The sequence below is a fragment of the Camelus dromedarius genome, chromosome 11 (genome assembly GCF_036321535.1).
Source record: "Camelus dromedarius isolate mCamDro1 chromosome 11, mCamDro1.pat, whole genome shotgun sequence".
Lineage (NCBI taxonomy): Eukaryota > Metazoa > Chordata > Mammalia > Artiodactyla > Camelidae > Camelus > Camelus dromedarius.
Window position 1 is genome coordinate 32,815,491 of NC_087446.1, and position 21,040 is coordinate 32,836,530.

Below are 21,040 nucleotides of genomic sequence, written 5' to 3' on the forward strand. Positions count from 1 at the left end.
TGTGTAATCTTTGATGCTCTAGTCTGGTATTTTGGAGACTTGTATTAACTCTTTCTGTTTTTAATTCTCCATGAATCCTCATTTATCTTTGAGTGTACCACGATCTTGTGATGATAATGTAATGTCCATGCTGTCAGGATGATTTCAGCTGCGCCAAAAAAATTGACGTTTCATAAGAGCCAGAGGCCCTTGGAAGAGTTATGAAGAGGTTTCTCTCCGAGAGGAGGAAGACTGTGATGTGACCTTCTAGTCTATTAAGCATATACTTTATCCCAACATACATATAGTAAATGTACTAATAGCTATTAGTGAATTGTCAGAATAAACATTTAGAGATTGAAAAATATAAGCGATTTAATCCCTACTTGTAGCTCTATAATACCATTTTTTTTTTAAAGAATATTCAGATAATTTTCTTCCACTCAAAAGGACCTCTCTAGCCACACCATGATACTCAACTCTGAACCGGGGAGATTTTCATCACTATTTTTGCACTTTCCATGTGGAATCTGGGAATGACTATGCAGGAAGGAAGTATGAAATGTTACTCAGTCCTTTGTCAAGCAGAACACCCTGAGAGCCACTAGAGATGTTACTTGGCCTTGCCTGCAGGAAATGCATTAACACAAACCAAAATCTTGTTTTATTTCTGTGCTTTTCTGTGATTCACAAGTCCTGAAAAGTTCCAACATATGTTAGAATAATGTCCATTTGGCTTATCAGTGTAACCCTAGGTCGCTGCAGCTTACTGTACTAGAATTTATTTCAAAGATGCTAAATTGCTGCCTGCACATTTCCTCATGTTCGTCAGTTCTGACCTTACTATTAATTCGTAACTTGACTTCTTGTTATTTCCTAATAGTAATTGGGTAATTCATTTGACCTCTGTTATTCTACCTAAATGTGAAGGGTGATCTTCTTACATTATCCTCTAGAGAAGGGAGGAAGAAGACATTTATATTGGGTGTATTGGTGGAGATATGGTTTCTAAATATGAACTGCCACTGAAATACCCTTGTCTGGGCTCTCTGACCATGCCTTTTGCTCGATGACTATCACTGCATGGTCTCAATTCTTGAATATCCCTTGCACCCATTAATTTCCATTGAACCAGAAGTTACCCAAGACTGTGTTATTTTAATTCAGAAGTTTAAATGACTAATTAGTGGGTCATGAAATCAACTTAATATGTAGATCATAACCAGCATTTAAAGAAGAAAGTAAGAAAGAAAAATATCAGAGTGCATTGCATATAATAAAAGTATTGTTTCATGAGGAAATTTTTTCAAAAATATTTTGAGTATATGTGTGGTACTTGGTTGTGCTGTAAATATTTTCTTACCATGGATCTCAATTAAAAATCAAAAGCCTGAAATATCAAGCCAAATCAAAACTGAGCTGGATCATATGGCCTCTAGTAAGGTTTTGCCTGGATGCTGGGTTTTAGAATTCAGAGTATTATTTTACCATATTCAAATTATGTTTTTCACTAGTTAATCTCAAGCAAATCAAAGAAATTAGCTCATAGCAATAGAAATAATAATGGAAGCTTAGCAAGTGTCTCCAGAATTGTTAAGAGATAGGCTGTACCAGCAGACTGAGGGTACAATATTCTTACCAATCAAACCATTTGGCTTTAAGTAGTTGTTTTAGAAACATGAATATTTAGTTACACCAGAGGAGCATACGGATCACAGAAGAAGGATTTTGTTAATACCTTATTTTGTCATTGGGCCAAACAGAATGAATGTAAACTATGACTGCATACTTCTGTTATATGACGAGAAAGGATGTAACAGTTACCACTCTTTAAAAATATCTCAAGGTTAAAATCTTTGCCTTTTCACTTAAAAAATGTCTTTGTAAGTGTGATCCTTTTATTATGAATGATATAATTGGGTTTTATTTCCCCTTTGCCTCTGTATCTACCAGGGATTAATGTAGGGAGGAAACTAGTTGTCCTTATATTGCACACTTGCAGTTTATTTCAGGACTGAGAAATGTCAGTGCTGTTCAGCGAGGCCAGCAGGAGAGACAGAAGAAGATTATAATTTGGTTGTGCACATGTGTATATGGTTTAATCTTCTTGGTCATGTCATTCTTACCCTCTGTAAAGTCCATGCTGGTGTGTAAATTTGGTCCTCTGTGACCAGCAGAAGCAGGCACTTCAGAGCAGAAATGTGGGGTGTCAGGCTCCACCCCAGACCTACAGAATCAAAATCTGCATTTTAACAAGCTGCCCAAGGGAACAACATGATCATGAAAGTTTGAGAAGTGCTGGTATATATGATAAGTACTACTGATTGCCATATAGACCTGTATCCATTTCGTAGGTAACATTTGCTCTGGAAAAGAAAAATTGACAAGTGAAAAGAACCAGCAGTCTTCCATATCCCAGAGCTGCAGTTGATCGTCTAATGGTGTCTATAATCAATGACGATGGAGAGCTGCTGCTGCTGCTGAGAGCATCCATTACCAAGTGTTGGCCGTCGTGTTGTCCATCAACTAACCCATTTAACCATCTTCTTCCCCTACCAGTTGGATGCTGTTTTACAGAGGAGGCAGCAGAGGCCAGAGGGCCTAAGATCACTCTGTTTTGAATCCAAGGCTAACATCTGTGGTGGTAGTTGCACCTTTTAAACGTAAAAAAGTCTCATTTGTTTCAAAATAGGGAGAAAACATGACACTTGAAAGATTCCTATGAGGGTATCGATTGGCATTTGTTTAGGTAATATTTTTAAGTAACATGAGTTCTCAAATTTTGTGTCTTTGAAAGACAGGAAGTCTTACGTTTGAAGTTTTAAGCCCACATCACACTTTAAGGTCATCAGCTCACAATTTATTGTATACGAGAATACCTGCTGTGTGGCTTCACGTGGCCCCCAGCTCCGGATGTTCTGCTGGTGTCTAGGGAACTTAGCCTTGAGAAGGAACTGCCTGTTTGTACATTTGTACATTTGTACATTTGTAACATGAATAGAAGAATCCTTACTTGAAACGACTCGAAAATTGTACAGAACGCAGGAATGCAGTTTGTCTCTCATGTGCTGAATTAAATCCTTTATAAGGAAGACATCCTTTGAGAAAGAAGATGCTGCAGGAATGTCAACATTTTGGTATTTATTGGGTGAAGAAGATCAACTCTTGTAACAAATGCTATTAAAATAGCATGGAATATTTTTTCTTTTTCTTTTATTTTGTATCAATATGAGATGAAGGGTGTTTACTAAACTTATTGTGGTAATAATTGAATAAGGTATATAAGCCAATTCATTATATTGTATACCTTAAACTTGTAGACTGCTGTATGCAACTATGTCTCAAAAAAAGGGAATAAGAAACAAAATTATACAGAACTGGAAAAAACAGCATTGAAATGAGAGTTGGCAAGGTCACCTTATGATGCAGAAGAACAGTGCCATGTGCTTCATAGCACATAGGCTGGTGAGCCATGTCCACTAGCAGGCGGAAATAGAATGCCCCAGCTTTTTTATAAAGAAACTAAGATATACTAATTGCACATTCAAGTGGGCATAATGAAAAAAATTTAGGCATTAAATTTGTTAGTATTTTAAATACATATATACATAAATTCATAGAATAGTGAAGAATATAGTCTGAAGAGTAGTCCTTCCTCCACTCCCACTTCCCAAGCTCCAGTTTCCATACTAAAGCAACCATGGTTAGCAGTTTTTTGTGTATTTTTCAAAAATATTCTCTACATACACAAGCATCATGTACAAAATCCTTATTAAACAAAATGACAACATACACTACACATGGTTCTGCGCCATTCTTCTTGAATGTATCACAGAAATAACTTCATGCCAGTACATCATTTTAATGCCATGCAGCATTCCAAAGCATGGATATAAAATAACTTATTTAACCAGTTACCTTTGGTAACTTCTTAGATTATTCTCCGTCTTTTGCTATTACAAATAATACTGCAACTGGGTTATTGTCTGTATAATGTCAAGCATATGCAAATATATGTATTCTCAGGTCTTCACATGCCAAGTCCTGATTTATGTTTACTATGCAATAGTTAAATAAATGGGGGAACATAACCAAATAGCATAGTGGGCAGAGTAATACTAATAACTGCGAATATTATTTACAATGTAGTAAGTACTTCATAGTAGTTGTTTCATTCTTACAATTCTATGCGGAAGTTGTTGTTACTATTATTGTTGTTGTTAATTATCTAAGTGAGAAAGCCAGCATCTGAATTCCCCCAAAAGCTTGACTCTTGAGCCCTTGTTCCTACTTACTGGGCTGTGCTGCTTCCCGGTGATTCCCTTGCTCCTGTAGCAACGACAGAGCATTTACTGAACATCTACTATGTGCCAGAGAGCTGATAGGTATGATTTAACCACAATGGCATTACAAGGCGGTGTTGTTTTTTAACAGAGCCTTAATAAGGTTTAGGAATTTGCCCCCATCCCAGGCCTATGAGGAGCCAGGAATGGAAACAGGGCATCTGACTCCTGAACTACACAGCACAACGAAGAATGGAATTCAGGCCTTCAAGTCTATGTTCAGCAGGCCAGAAGGCAGAAATGAAACGAATGGACCTGCGAGAGTTAATTAAACATGTTCAGGTGATCAGAGGGATTAGGAAGGCTGTTGCAAGGGCCAGTGGAAGACGTTTTGGGGCACACGGATAAGAGCACCTGCAGCTGATTAGGGCTGGGTGGTCTGTATGCATCTACAGTGGTTACTTCTGCATGGTTCTCCATGGACAGTGTTTCCAAGTCTAGATTGCCTTGTTCTCACCAGCTGCTTCCATCTTAACGAAATCCACACCTACGCATTGTATTTATATGTTACACAACCCATTGTAATGGTGGCATTGGCACGCCCTACAGAAAAAAGCAGCCTTGGTGATTCTGCTCTGAGCCAGAATTTGTGCCTACGGGGATCAGCAATCAGCATGTGCTCACATCGGAAAAGAAAAAGAAAAGCTCTGAGATTCCTCAAGGTATTGACAATTCCTCCAGGTCAATTTCTCTTTCAGCTTCCGTTTTCTTAGTGGTCTTGCTTTTTTCGAGCAAGTCAGAAGCTGTCATAGAGAAGTCAAAATTAGAGCCCTCTTTAGAAGACCTGTAAGTCTTATAAAATTATAGGTCTTATGCAAATTATAATTTGTAATTGAAGTCACAAGTGTCTGTTGATTGTTGTTACTGTGTTATTTTAGAAATCAGTTTTATCATCTAGGCTGTGTTCCTGTGCCTGGTCTCTTGTGTTTAAAATACTGAGTTTTCCCTGGTTTAGATTGCCTTATTTATATTCAGTGACTCTTTGGTAATGTTTTATAGAAAAAATGAAGGATGTAGTATAGGTGGACATGTCAGAATTATTTATATGGTGGTTATACTAAAGATAGTAACTAAGGTACGTAATGAGTGTTTACTAAGCAGGTCAGGAAATATGCGGCAGGCTTTATACACATTATCTGAGTTAATACCAAAACCCTATTAAGAGAGTAGTATTATTGTTGCTGTTCTTATTTTACATGTGAGGTCTTTTATTCCTACTTTTGAGATCAACAATTATAATGATGTTAAAGCAAGCTTTTCTAAAAGAAGAAACACTTTCTAATTTTACAGAACATATTTCCTATTTTGGCATTTCTCCTTCCAGTCTTTGTCCAGATGGACACAGTAATCAATATATGTACAATTCTGTATTCTACTTTTTTCAGTCAGTATAGTCTCATAAGAATTTGGTTTTCTCAGTCATCCTCATTATCACATAATGACTGCATGTGAGTAATTGCCATAATTTATTTAATAATTTCCCTCTTTGGGGACATTAGGTTGTTTCCATTTTCTGTTATAGATAACTACTTCAATGAAAAGCTTTGTGTGTGTAGCATATTTTATTCTCTTGGAATTTCCTAGGAAAAAGTCCTTTCAAATAGTAAAGAGCTTTTTTGACTCATTTTGACTTTCTGAGTTAGATTATTTTCATAGGAGCAAATAGTGAGCAGTATTGAAACATTCATTTTGGAATTATAGGAGAAATGTCTATTTTGAACTTTTTTTAGGTATGAACAAATTTTCAGTACTTTAAAGATATAATTTTGAGAGAATATATACCTAATTAATATATAGTTATCACATAAAGCCAAAGTTGTGATTTTTTTGCATTATTAATTGTAAAAGTAGACAAATTGGGCCTTGAGGAGGGTGTATGCAACAAAAGTATTCATTCTTCATCAACATGTATTTCTTTTTTTTTTTTTTCTTTTTCTTTTTAATGAGCACAGCTCATGTCCTAACAGGGCGTTACTAAAGTCACAGCTAAGTCTCTGTCCTTGATGTTGTGTTACAGCACACTCTTATATTGTAGCATTTCCAACTTCTTTATGTTTTGGCTTTTATGGAATCTAACTCGTTGCTTAATATCAGCCAGAGATGTGAAGAATAAAGAATATCATACGCACACACACACATATACACACTAAGAATCACTGAAACCATATTTTTCGCATCTCTGTTCTGGTGAAATTGAAGAAACCCTTTTGTCTCCTTAGGATGAAAGTATCTTTCTTTGTAATTTGGGGGATCCCTGAATCATCATATCCTCATTCTTTACATTTTAGAGTGCATCTAAATACATTTACCTTTTCAGCAATCTGCCTAAATAAACCAAGTGCAGGATTTTGGACCCTCTGTTACAGGAACATCTTCATGTGAAAATAAAATAAATTTAGGCTACATACCATGACTTATTAATGCAGTGTACTATAAATGCAATTTTCACAGGTAGCGATAACCATTTTGGTCCCTTTAGGGAACCAGATATAAAAAATCCCTATGCAAAAATGAGCTTCAAAATTGCATTTTAACTTTTCACCAAATTCTTTCATCCCAGAAAGACGTACTAATTTCTTGGTGAATATAACTTTATCATATTGTATATTATTTTTTAAACTCTGCAGTGCAGACTTTTTACTTCACTGATGTTTAAACACTTCGATGTGAAAAAATAATTCTTTAGCAAATATTACATTGGTTTAATGGCTTACCAAGCAGATCAAGCTCTTTACTGACCGAGTGAACGTTTCACTTTCAAAGATACTGTCATATTTTTATAGGAATTTTATATGTGTTAACTAATATGCATTTAAATTTCACTAAATTCTCTATATGTACATTTGTGTATATCTGCATATTTCTATATGATTTAAGTAGACTGATTTTTAGAAGGGAAAATTTGTATTAGGATGTAATGATATCTGTCTCTCAATCTAAAGTTGTAGAAGTTATTGTTAGCAGAGATGCCCAAATTAGTTTCTCACTTTATTCTATATAAATATGATTTGAACTTTTATGTGAGGGTACGTTCCAGAAATTGAAATTTATGAAGTACTCTTCTTGATGAAAAAGGGATGCGTGGAGACAACTTCTTATGTCAGAATACCTGTTCCATGGGTTGACTTAAAGCTATTTGGCGATTAAGCTGGCTCCTCCTGATAATAATCTGCCCATAGACATTACCAAGGTAGCACAAAGAAGGAAAAGAAAATACAAAGGCATGTGAAAATGGAACTCTGGTAGATTTTTAAAAATTCTCCTTATTCTAATATCCCATATCCTTAACATTGAGATTGAAGCCCTCCTTATTGCAACTTTGCACATCCCCTACTGCTTGAACTAAAAACCCTAAGAACTACATGTCTGAGATCTGAATGTATTCTTGGTCCCAAATCAATCTTGTCACTTGTCGGAAAGCAATGCAAGATAATAAGTAGTATTCACCTGATTGCTTTCCTGCTTCGAGACAGCTGGTGACGCGTGTCTTCCTGATAACCAGGAGTTTCAGATCTAAGGCAGGGATAAAGGGAAGCTGGGAGCTTGCAGAATCTAAATTTGACAGTCGATGGCTGAGGAGAGGGTCAGAAGGGATAGAATCTGTGACACGTATGAGAAAGGAATAAAATTTATCTGCTCTGGTTGCAATGATTAGATGTCTCTTTGTCTGGCTTTCTTACAGCGGTTGACTGATTGTACCTGCCAGCTGGTTAATATCATAATTAACAAAGTTACTACTATGTCTGCAAAGTTTAATCGAAAAATTTGCCAGGGATATGATGGCATTGTCACAAAGATCACAAGGGACTCGGAGTCGATTTTTGCTCAAGGTGGAACGGCAAAGCTGTGTAGGCAAAATGAGAAATCTCGAACTTGTTCAGCCAAAGGTAGGTTTCTGTCATAATCCAACCTCCTCAGCTTTCTTATTAAGATTTTTATTTGATGGTGAGTGGGAATTTTTTGTTGTTTTGTGACCAAAATTATTCATAAAAAGATCCATATGCTTCTTGAGCATTAATAGCATATTCTCTGGAAGCTTTGGGTGTTTATCCAAATCTGGAAATTCAGAAATACAGTGAAATAGCTTTTGATACTGAGAATGGAATATAAAGCTATGTTTGCCTATTGTGTCTAGCTAATCTTTATCAGTTTACAGACTAAATCTTTGGTAGCAAATATCAATGTATATTGTGTAGCACTTGGATTTAGTTTGCTCAACAATGTAAAAGCCATTACTCTGCTTTATTCTATTGTGTCAACCTTAAGGAGCAAAAAAAAAAAAAAAAAAAAAATCCACAAGCATAGTTATAGAATATGTAGAGGTTCTATTTCAGTTTCAAGAAATGCTCAGAGTAGGGGGAAAGAGGGCTGAGGGGCTGAGGTCTTAAAGTGATTAGGGCTTTTTTTTTTTTTTTTTAAGAGCACTTATAAAGACCGGTATTTGGCCATTGATTGTTAAACTTGTATTTTCTTTTTACTGTGATTTGCTTTGCTTGATTGAATATTCAAGCTCTGAGGAGTTTCCCAAATGATAGCCTTCACATGTTGCTAATTAATGAATGTGAATATTGATGAGGAGGGGCATGTGTCTCTGTGTATATGCCTGTGCGTTTCCTCTGAGTACAAAGAGAGAGGAAAGCATCTCAAAAATATGCAGAAGGCAAAATTTGGGATATTTATGCTGTGTCACAGCACCACTATAATGGCAAGGCAATCAATTTGCAATGTAATGGGGGATATATATTAAGGTTCTTTTACTTTCTCTCCATGGTCATGCAAGCCACTATATCATGGCCAAAAAAAAAAAAAAAAAGCAATAATTTGTTTTTTGTCTTTTGCTATCTATCTTTTGTGTTAATGGCAGTTTTTAAACATCATGAATAACATTTTGGGAACAAATTAATGCACAGCATGTATATTTTTTAATATGCCCATAAACTTTCTTGTGGGTTTATTCCTAACCATGGGAGACTAGATATTCTGAGTATGCTCATTTTACATTTGACAGTCAAATTTCATTTTCTCAAATTTTAAAAATGAATCCTTTTATGAGATTATACATTTTAAAGCCGTTGAGGGTCCAGATAATTTAAAAAACTATAGAAATTTCGGTTAAAATTTGACTTAGCACATTTGCAATCTTCACTGAAATTTGATGACGTTGATAAGAAAAACTGAAAGTGGAGGTGTAAATCATTATTTTATTTTATTCTGGACATCATTTTCAGAAAAGAATGTTATTCTCCTGTTAAAGGCGCTCTCTTTTTTTTTCCCTTTGACTTTACATCTCTCCCTTCCTACTATCTGGCACCTGATAAGCACTCAACATGTATTTATCGAGTGAATGAATTAATGAATTTGAGTCCTGCTGCTGCTATTCAAATATGGTTAATATTTGCTTCCTCTAAATCAATCTTTTTTTTTTAATGCAGTAAACATTATGGATAGAAACACATAGATGAATGGCACAATCACAGACAATAGGGAGGATTAAGTTCCTAAAATAATACAATGTTGTTTTAACCTAAACCCCCATAATATTTTGTGTAATTGAGATTTGCTGTTGTAAGAACTCAGTTGGAGTAGCAAAGGTCTATGAGGATTAGAAAGGGCCAGGGAAGTGATTCACAGCGGATACACCCGTTCTTTTAAACAGGATTATCTCCTGAGATGTGTAGAAATGAACTCTTGTCAGAGTTTCAAAGGAATTAATATTTTTGGTAAAATGTGCTAATGTAAAGAGTTAGAAGATTAGTGATGCATAATGAAAGCAATGCATTCTTTCACATGGAAATAAGAATATAATAAATGTCCTGCAGGTGATTGGGGCTGTAGCAATTTTATTCACGATTCAAGTTTGATTGACCTTTGTTAGGGTGATTAACCCTTCTGAAATTAAAAGCCAGAGCTGAATTATTCTGGCCAATTTAAATGCAAACATTGAACAGGTCGTGTGTCATTCAAATAATAATAATAAAAAACCCTCCTATTTTAATTTTCGTTTTTGCACGTCTGAATGAGATGCTGCCTTAGAGGGATTATAGCTCAGGCAGAGCGTACTAGTGGCAGAGAGTATAGAATAATGTTCAGATAATTGGGAGCACATGGAAGGGTCCCAGGCATCACTCCCCCCATTCAAAACATCAAAACCACCACCCCAACAAAAGCAGGGAGCCTAAAGGCCATCTCCACACAACTGAAAATGCGTGCTCTCAATAGAAAAAGCTTAGGAATATCCTGAAAAGGTTAGGAATAAATAACAGTGACATCTCTATTCTAATCCAGTGCCACTAAACTGTATATTAGATCCACATTAAATCCTGAAAATGGGGGCTTTTGGGTACGGTTGCTTATGAAGCTAATCAGAAAAGTTAATTATTTCTGACGTCTGGAATTTCATTCCCCATGATCTCTGATAATCTATGGATAAAGCCGGTATTTTCAAATACATTGTTAAGAGGAACATTCTCTAGTTGTTTACATAGCCATCTAATGGTGTGGTTTTGTTTTCTCCATTCAATTTTCTTGAAGCCTTGGTGAAAGGTTGCACGTTCAAGTTGCTTCCAAAAACTGTTTCCGTTTTTCATAGCGCATTAAATTTTTTTATTACTAAGTCAGTGAATATTTTTAGTTTTAGGTCCCACCACATAGTGAACACATCTTCTTTTTATGTGTCTGTGGACTATTAAAATGATAATAAAGGTTCTCGTCCTTCCATATGTAATTTATTTCTCTCTCTTTTCATCAAAGAATTTACTCTGAATGTGTCAAGGTAGAAAAGTCCAAAGTATTATAGTGTAAAAATTAAGAAGCCCGAGGTGCTATAGTTTATTTTTGCACAAGCGTTTCATGTACTCTTTTAACATCCTTCTGAAAGACAGGCTTCTACTCCGGGCCTGTGAAGAAAGTCAAAGATGAAAAACTTGGGATGGATTGACAGATTATTCAGCTAGCAAAGTGACTCTGACATCCTCCAGAGAGATGGATAATACCTTGCAGCATAGATTAATAACGTGTTCAACTAAGATCTGTTTGCTGTGAGGATAATTTCCTAATTCTTAATTGTGGGGCTAGTATTCAACCATAAAGGGTAAACAAATACTATCTGCACCTTGCCTGATAAAGTGTAGATAATCAGCTTTAGTTTTGATACATTGAATTGTCAAACTTAAAAAAAAAGAAAATCCCAGTTGTTCCACAGTAATATTTTCACTAAAAAAACAAACACTGCCGCTAAGTCAAATCTCTAAAATAAACACCACTAATTCTTCAGATACAAGTCGGTGCTATTCTCTAATTTGATTATTCTTGTTTTACCTCTTACCAGAACGAAATGAAAATAATTGGGGGCATTACAATTTATTGTCAATACAGCATTCTCGAGGCATAAAAAGCTAATGTGATAGCATCTTCTCAGGGTTGCCATTAATTGTCAGTAGTCTTTTCCATAAAAGAAAGTCATGGCTCGAGAAAGTGAAATTCATATTGTTTTGGGGTAGAAAAAAGAATTAGTGAAAGAGCAAAGGCAAACGAGATTGTATTTTGTTAAATCCTAAATCCAATCATTTGTTTTGCTTCAGCGTGTTTAGAAGACATTTTTATTTCTTTGTTGCCTTTGTTTCTGGCAATCTGTTCCCCTCTAATCCATCCACTCCCAGACCTAGCATTTTTGCTTATAGTTGTGAAATAACTTTCTTTGCATTAATAAGCCAAAATTAATCCATTTGACATTTTCATGGGCCACATATTTTAGCTGGAGTCCTTCTGTTCAAAAAAGCAGATGATTTGAAAAGCAACTAGTTATTTTATTCATTGCGTGTTATTTGTGAGTCAACAATTTAATTTAATTCCACAAAATTTACAGTAGGCCTACCAAGAGCAATTTTATTGTTCTGGGCTAAAGAGAGAGAACAAGTGGCACACTGGAGGATTTTCAGGGTTTTTAAAATCATTAAATAGTGAAAAAATAGTCACATGTGAATTTTTCAAGATGTTACTCTCTTTAACAACCATTCTAGAATGAAATGAGTTGGTTATGTCAGTCAGATGAACTTGTTTTTGTAATTTGTTTGATGAAACAATATTCTCTAGAGACAATAAATTCTGTATGTTGACTTTCCAGCTAATTGTGAAGGCTAGTTTCCTAGCATTGGTCTTCGGGTGAGTCGGAAAGCTACCTAGGGTAGTGCAGTGGCCTGTGGCCTATTGAAGCATGCTGTGCTATTTGTAATCAAATGATCACACCACCTCTACACGTTCCCTTGGAATCCAGAGAACTGCTTAACATGGCAACTTTAACTAGCATGCCTTCAGCATTACTATTTCTGGAGCCATCACTGACTAACCTGTATCAGTTTCAACAAGTATTTATTGAGGACCTCCTAGGTTCCAAGTACCCCTCAACCCAGTGGGGTGGCTCTAGGAGCCACATTTTATGGACCAGAAACTGAGACTCAGTAGAGAGTGATTTGCCGAAAGTTACACAGCAAGTCAGTGGCACAGCCTGGGCTGGAAGCTGGTGGCGTAATTCAAGGCCTTCGTCACCAGAGCTGTTCCTGCATCATCTGTAGCCTTCCACTTTGCCACAACTTGCTGATTGTGAGCACAGGATTTTTAGATGGATTTAAGCATTTCCCCCAGACAGAGGAGTTTCCTAAATCACAGAAACTGCAATAAAAGAATTAATTCTCTCCTGATGCAGTCCCAAGAAAGTAAGAGATGAGGAGATTTAGAATGACACAGGTTATTCACTGGTGTATCCAGGCAATGGACTTCACTAAATTGGCTCATTTCATGGAGACCAGAAATTGTCCTTCCCAATATTAATCAATTAGTTCATTGAAAACCAGTCATTAGTCTCTTTTTAAAATTGTCCTTAAAATGTGTGTGCTTACCTATCTTTCATTTAAAATTCTTAATTAATTCTGTCTAACACAGGCAAAATCTGAGGTACCTCCGTCCCACCTCATCCATTTCTGTTGGTCAAAGAGCCATACAACCATTGATAAATGTGCCTCTAGATTTTATAATTCCTGCTCTCAAAACTGGAGATGATCACAAAGTCTGGTAGATTTCTGTTACATAGGGAATGGTCCGATTGTTTATGCCAGATGAGTTTAGAGGAATATGTGGGGAAAAAAATCTTTTTGATAAATATTTTTAAAAATACAAGTTTTATGGAGTTACTGCAATATGAGAAAAATACACCAAGCTATTTGGTGAAAACAATTTTGGTTCTCATTTCCTGATTTATTATGAGAACAAATGAATTAACCTGGGGTAGGCAAAAAGTAAACCTCTTAAAAATCAGCCTAGAAAGTTTCAAAAGTTTGGGATTGACAGATAAATTTTCACTTGGAGACGTGGTGCACCTTTTGAAAGTCGATACTTTTGGTCTTTAAATTCTCAGAGCGTGGCTCTGAGAAGTGTGATTGGTCTAAATCCATCTCTGTCTACCCACAGGGCCTAGAAAAGGTGCCTGCCACATGGTAGGTACTGAGGAAATGTTTGTTACATTGGATTGAAAGTGACTGTTACCATCAGATAAAGCTGGGGACGCTGAACACAGTACTTAATTATAAAGGTCTGGTGTCTGCACTAAGAAATAAACCTAAGCTTCTGATCTGAAATGGGAAAGGAGAAGTTGAGAGAGAGAGAGATGGACAGAGAGACAGTCATAGATATATTCCCATGTCTCCTTCAGGATGCTTTTCAAAATGGCCCAGGTTCTGTTTTACTCCAGCTGTACCTCTAGGCCTATCAGCCTCCCTCAACTCTGAACTGTTAGTCACTAGTCAGTCACTTACAACCTACCAAGGGTGGAACTCGTTTTTCTGAGCTGATTAGAATTTTTAATCAAAATTATCAGGTTGGTTTATGTTTGTAGGAAAGCAGGAAAAATAATTCACAGTATTCCTTTTTGAAAATGAACGAAAAGGCAACTAAAGGGCATTGGGTAGAACCAGGGAAGTTGAAGAGTGTTTGCTGGAAAATGAGAAATTACTATTGTGATTGTAATTGCAAATGGAAGTACTTTGCAACAGAGAAGACTGAAGTGTGTGATAAAAGGAGACACACTGAGCGCATCTTCCCTGAGAGATGCTAGGCAAGAGAGAAGAGCAAGTTTGACCAACATCTCTTCTAAGGATGTAAATACTCGAGCGTTCATTAACCATTTGAGTCCTGCTTGATGATGATTAAACCCTTGGGCAGATGTGAATCAGCTTTACTATGGAAACATTGAGGAAAACATTTATGAAAAAGATGATCCAATTTTGGAAAATACAGGCCAATTAAAGTATGAGATTTAATTTAGGAATTTTTACTCTGTCTACATGATGTATATATTAATGATGATTTATCTCACCTCATTCTTCATCTTCTTAAGCAAAAGGAGATTTTTACTTATTGACATATTACTGAAGAATCGAGCTTTTCTCCAAAATTACACTTTTTTTTTGCATAAATGTGCCTAATTACCTGAATTCAGTTTTGATTAGCAGTGTTAATTGATGCAGCTGTGGATGGTATCTGTTTACCTAAATTACCATGTGCAAACGGCAATATGTCTGGAAGTGAATATGCTAAACTGAAAATACTAATTAGCTAAGACAGATTGTTATTCAAGTCACATAGTGGAGCTTTCTAATGAAAGCCTGGATGTGTCAGGGTTTTATGATATTCAGACAGAAATGTCTATATTACACATGATTTCTAAATTTAATTCATAAGAACAGATGGGATGTCAGCCAGGGTTCTTCCGCCTTATTCCAGTATTAATGTGAATATTTTACTCAACTGGAGATATATTCATATGTTTTTTTGTAAGAAACTGGTTGTGTGCTTTGACAGTGTGCCAGCCCTGCACATTCAGACTCAGCTATTTCTTGACCAGTATATTCACAGGTTATATCCACCTACTATCCCAAAGGTGAAGATAAATAAACCACATCGACTGGCTAATTTAATGAAATCAAAGAGCAGAAAGGTTAGTTAAACAGACAGCTTACACTGAGTAGTATTTTATTGGTGTTTTCTTCTTGCATCCCAAATAAGTAATAACAGTAAGTTTGATCGTAGGATTTTTAAGAATCAGTGAGCAGTTTGCAGGGATGAAAGGTGATTTCTCATTGTCCTTAACTATTTAAAAATGGATAGCAAAGCAGTGCTTATTTTCAAATACCCAGTTTTACAGTATGGCAGCTTTTTCTGTGTCTGTGGTTCCTATTGCCTTTGTCCTAAATCATGGTCTGCTTTTGCTTAAGGTTTCTCTCCAAAGGAAGCATTAATCTCTTACTGTCTGCTGAGGCACTCAGCACTCGTTAATGGTGATGTTAACTTAGAGGTACCCAAAGATTATAGTACAAATCCTGCACATCATATAGTGAAGAAATAATGGACCCATATTCTTTTTCCCAAGAGGCTAAATAACTGTACTTAATGCATAAATAAGTCTCTTCTTTCCAAAGGCTGTGAAAATAAGGCCTCTTGACTCAAACTTAAGAGTTTAAGATCCCTTATTAGATATTTTAAGATGCCATGAGCAAAATGGGAATACTTTTCATGATGCAAATTTGAACATAATTATAGTTTGGCATATTTAATTTAGGTTTAAGTGAGAATTATAATTACCAAAAATTGAATTATTTCAATTATGCTAATTTCTATCCCCAAAGTTTTGTGTAATTTGGCTTCTGCAAGATAGGTTTAGATCCAGCAAAATTACAATGGAATCTAATACTAAAAATAAGGAATTTGTAAAAATGACTCTGCTCTAGTTACATTTTAGCCACAAAAATGGTAAAGTACTGTTAACTGGCCTAGGAGGACATGCAGTGCTTGAAATAGCTTAAATCAAAGTGGAAAGGGAACATCTTGCACTGCTTGAACCATTTGCTTTCCATTTCCTGTATCAATACCAGTTGTAGTGCATTATTTGCTATTTGCTGTCTAATCAATGAAGCTAATCCAGTATTTTAAAAATAAAATTCATGTATGTTAGTTATGATTATTTAATAGTACACTTTGAAAAGTCGCCCTCAGAATTGTGTTGCCTTTGATGATCATTTTATTTTAGCATGAGTCCTTTCAAAGAGGCTTAATGTAAAATTCCTTTATTTTTGAAAACTTGGAAGGTTTTACTTCCCAGTGGCAAATCCTAGTTTGCTGCATGTTCTGTGGATAGTTTAATAGAGCTCGTTGTTATAGAACCGAAGTGTGTGTGTGTGTGTGTACACATTCATAAAAAATCACCTAAGTGAAGAGTTGAATTCTGGCACTAGAGTCAGTCAGCTGGTTTGACTGTCGGTTTGCGTTTACTTTCTGTGCTGCTGGATTCACTAAAGCAGCTGCTGAATCAGTGTAAGTCTGTTTTCCAAGCATAGATAAAAGAAGAAAAATCTTCTCTACAAAGTTAAGTCATTTATTCTATTCAAAGTGATGTTTGGAGCACTCTTTGGTCATCATGAGATTCCCTAAATATTTTAGTAAAAGTTTTATTTATTTATTTTTGTCTCCATGTGCAGACATGAACTTGTTTTGTGTCAAAATCTTTTCTGTAATCTTAGTAGACACACGTGAGCACTTCTACATAATGACATTAAAACGAGAATACAGGTTCCTGATGTGAAATGTGAATGAGTTAAGGAGTTTTATCAGACATTGCAATGAATTGTCTTTAGGCAAATCACTTAACCTCAGTGTGCAAATTAGTTAATTTTAAGAATAAATATAGCTATCTTTCTGACTTATTAAGGATTTATCACTTGTGCCCAAGGTTCAGTGGATCTATAAATGAAGTGTATGAGGCTTTTCTTTGAACTCTAATTGGCATGTGGGGGGAGCAGGTCAGACTGAGTTAGAGGCTGAGGGACTTAATCCTTTGAAGAAATTTTGATTTAGTTTTATTCCTTCTAAGTATTGCTAATGTAGTCTAAGATTAATTTGACTCTTTCACTGCTTCGTTTGTGCTGGTTCTTTTCAAAAGGCTAGAGTGTAGGCTCCCTGAGGGATATCTCTTCCTTCTTTGTTAAATCTCTCCTCTGCCTTCACAGAGCTTTATCACAGGAGAAGTGGTGCTCACAGGTCCTCCTTGAGCAAACTGTGGTTCCCAGTGATTCAAAATCACGGGCATTAACCCCACTTATAAACCTCAGTAACCTATGTTACAGGATACCATGTATTAGCTGACTAGGGGCTGTGAACCCTATGAAGACATTTAAAACATTTTAAAGCTCCTGGTTATTTTGGAAAAAAATGTATATTTTTGATCAGTTTATATTCTGGTCAAAGGAGCCCTAACATTTCATAAAGGCTAAAATTCATTTGAACTTGCTCCCTGAAAAGTATAACATATGTTACACTTGAATTAATGCAAATTTCAAATGAACGGGATTTGAATTGGTAAACAAAGCTTTGTAGACAGGCAGACCTAAATGCAGATTTTGCCTCTATCATTTGCCAACACTGTGATCTTGGGGCATCTTCTTAATTCTTCTGGGCCTTAGTTTACCCGTATAACAGAGAGAGAGTGATACCTACTAATAGTGGGGTTATGGTGACTAAACTATATAATGTATGTAAACACCTTAACTTAATGCCTATCATCAAATTGACATAAATAATAGGTATAATTACTGTGTAAAATACAGTAACTCTGCATTAAAAACCAACAGAGGCAATTATACAAATGCTTTTCATGTGGCATTTATTAACTCTTAAAGTTTTATGCAGTAAAGTGATTCAGATTTCCCACAAGTATATATACAAGTCTGTTTTGTCCCAGGTGTATATGTATGCATGTGTGTGTACACATACACAGATCACTTACATGAGAACGAAATTAAACCCCTGGCTTCCCAAAGTGGTACATGAACTTCCAGCTTCCTTCTTTTCCAGTAATTTCTGTCAGCTATGTAACACTTCATAGCCCCAAAGTTCTGTGCACATCATCACATGTAATCTTCACAGTGACAAGATAAGGCAAATGGCATTACGTTCTTTTTTATAAATGAGATTTGCAAAGATGTTAAGTGACTTACCCAGTGTCTCTTACTATAGTGAGGGACTAGGTGGCAATGAAAGAAGGAAAAAACACTCAGAGTCTTAATCTGGATTATCTAGGAAAAAAAGAAGTGAATAATGCTGTTTCTCCATGCACTACTGTCAGAGTCATATCCTAAGAGAATATTGCACATTTAAATATAGGGCTCAGAGATGCGTGTATTATGAAATCCAAGACATTATCCGGGATTTGATGGGTGGAGTGGAATTTGTTTCTCCTCAACAAACCTTTATAAAGATATTCTGACTCACTGCATTGTTCATAATAGACAATATCATTTTCACAGTTATTACTGGGGCTGATGTAGAAATGGGGTGGGCCACATTTGGGACCAGGAACTTAGGTCTCCCTTAGGCCTGCACAAAAGGCCTAGAGGACTAAACATGGGTGCACGTCTAGGGATTTCTTAAGAAATTAGTACCTGGAGCTAGATTTCACAAACATGTGTTCTTCTTTCTTACAAAGAGCTAGCAATAGGAGAAGGAAAATGACCCAAGGATGCCATTTCACCTGTTTATAATTCGTTATGCTGGGTTAAAATATTTCACCGATTCAACAAATACCTTATAAATACCTTGTCGTGGTGAGGTATTACAAAAAGCACTGTAGGGACATAGAAAGATAAGACGCGATGTCTTTAAGGATTTTAAAAAACTATCCTATCATTGGATACCTGCAACAGCAATATAGTCTAAGGGGCAAATTCTTCCTCCTTTAATTCTAGATGTAGTAAGTAATGCATTTATCCATTCATATATTCATTCAACTAGTATTTTATCCTCCTTGCGCTAGGTAGTGGAATACGAATGTGGTCTTTGAAATTGGATGGCCTGGGTATAGATCACTGGTTCTCCACTAATTAGATGTAGGGCAAATTATTTGAATTTTCAGCTTGCTTATCTATAAAGTTGGGTTGATCTTAATTGATTAATATTTGTAAAGCCCTTCCCACTGTGTGGGGCACACACAATTGCTGTCATTTCATGACAGTGAATACTCTTCCACTCAAGGGACGTTAAAGTAGTTGGAATGGGTAGACACATACCTAGAGCAGCTAGAGAATTTTAGCATGTAAGTAAGTACTATCTAACATGGTCCAGACTCCATCGATGCTGACAGAATTTAGAAATAGAAGAGATCTTTTAGAGAAAGGGAAAACAGTAGTGAAACTGCTTTCTGAACAGCGTGGTGTCTAGATTCTAGCCATGCCTTTTGCAGTATATGCAGCCCAGTAAGCATCTCCCTGGAGACCACTGTTAATTTAGGAACCTACAACATCTGTGCAACTCAAATAGGACCAGAGCCCAAACCCAAAACCACATAGAACATTTCTTATGCAGTGTGGTTGAATAGGACAGCACCCATCCCTGGGTGTTCATAAGCTACATGAACCTAATTGACACCAGCTTGTTGCCTGTTCAGATAGCACGCATGGTAGAGTTTTGGTGCATTTGGACTTGTTCAGGGTTCTTATGTCCAGAAATTCCAAATTTGATTTTTGTCATTAGCTCGTTAAGCTTGTCTTAAGCACACTTAATGAGGTCTGCCGGTGGAATGGCTTTTATGTTCTGTGGCCTTTGTGCTTATTCTCAGCGACTCTCAACTGTGGCTGAGAAGTTAATGAAGTTACTGCAGTGCTCGCTTGTCTGCTGCTTTGGAAAACACACCTCGTATGTGTTTGGGTATTTAAATTCTGTTTTCTAGCTTTTAGGGTTTATATCCTCATCGTGCATTCAAGTGCTATGGAAATAAGACCAGATGGATATGACAACCAGCCGTTCGGGAAATTACATACACATTACATTTTAGAAAACCAGTGTACATATGTCTTTCTGGATGCATTCATATGCTGGATTATTTTTGTTGCCTCCAAATGGTTGGGATTTCAATGAAGCAGTTACCTAGAATGGCAGCTTGAGAATTCCTTTTGGAGGGAAAGCGCAGCCTGCAGTGAGCCATTTAGTCAAACACAGCTGAGTGTGGGGACAGAGTCAGGGCCACACTGCATTTCTCTCCCTGCCTTTAGTCTTCTCTTTAGTACTCATCCCTACAGACATTATATTACAAATTTGTTTGTCTGTCATTTCCCCCAGCATGTGAACTCTGTAAGGACAGGAAATTTTTAATAGTAGTGCTTGACACATGGTAAGCCTGCTCGATGTGACAGTGGAAAAATTGGCTATCACTGAGATAATGAAATGGTATTCAATCCCCCCTTGTGCTGAAGCCAGCTTAACAGAGAGATTTCCTTTTGTCTCTTAAATGATGGACATCTGATTGCGAATCATGATGGTGATGAGCATACCTAACACTGACCATATGTGTGTGTGTGCCAGGCACTGTTCTGAGCACTCACAAAAACCGTCGGTGTAGGGGCCGCTTCTTCTCCCTGTTTTTCTGGATGGGGAATCTGAATACTACAACGGGACGGGGCCACGAAGCACACTCACCAGCCTGTTCTTCGATGTTTCATGTGCTGTTAAAATGCAGCTCCCAGGGTTGAAAACAAGTCATCTTGGGAATGTATCCACCCTTTCAATTAGCAAAAATCATCACGGAACCATGATTGATTAGTTCTGTGCTATTCTTAAATATGCTATTCAGTTCAGCCCAGTGGTGCAAGGAGAATTACTCACATTTTACTGGAAGATGTAGG

At 36.5% G+C, this 21,040-nt stretch overlaps 1 protein-coding gene across 12 annotated transcripts in view; it reads left to right on the forward strand.

Moving 5' to 3' along the window:
- LOC116156423 (uncharacterized) overlaps positions 1-21,040 on the forward strand; it is a 112,248-nt gene that overhangs the window by 67,752 nt on the left and 23,456 nt on the right. For 11 of the 12 annotated variants that reach the window (XR_010383175.1, XR_010383176.1, XR_010383174.1 and 8 more), the window contains one exon: positions 8,005-8,209. The exons of the other annotated variant lie outside the window; for it this stretch is intronic. The gene's annotated coding sequence lies outside the window, so the exon portion shown is untranslated. The remainder of the gene's footprint in view (positions 1-8,004; positions 8,210-21,040) is intronic. 12 annotated transcript variants of the gene reach the window in all.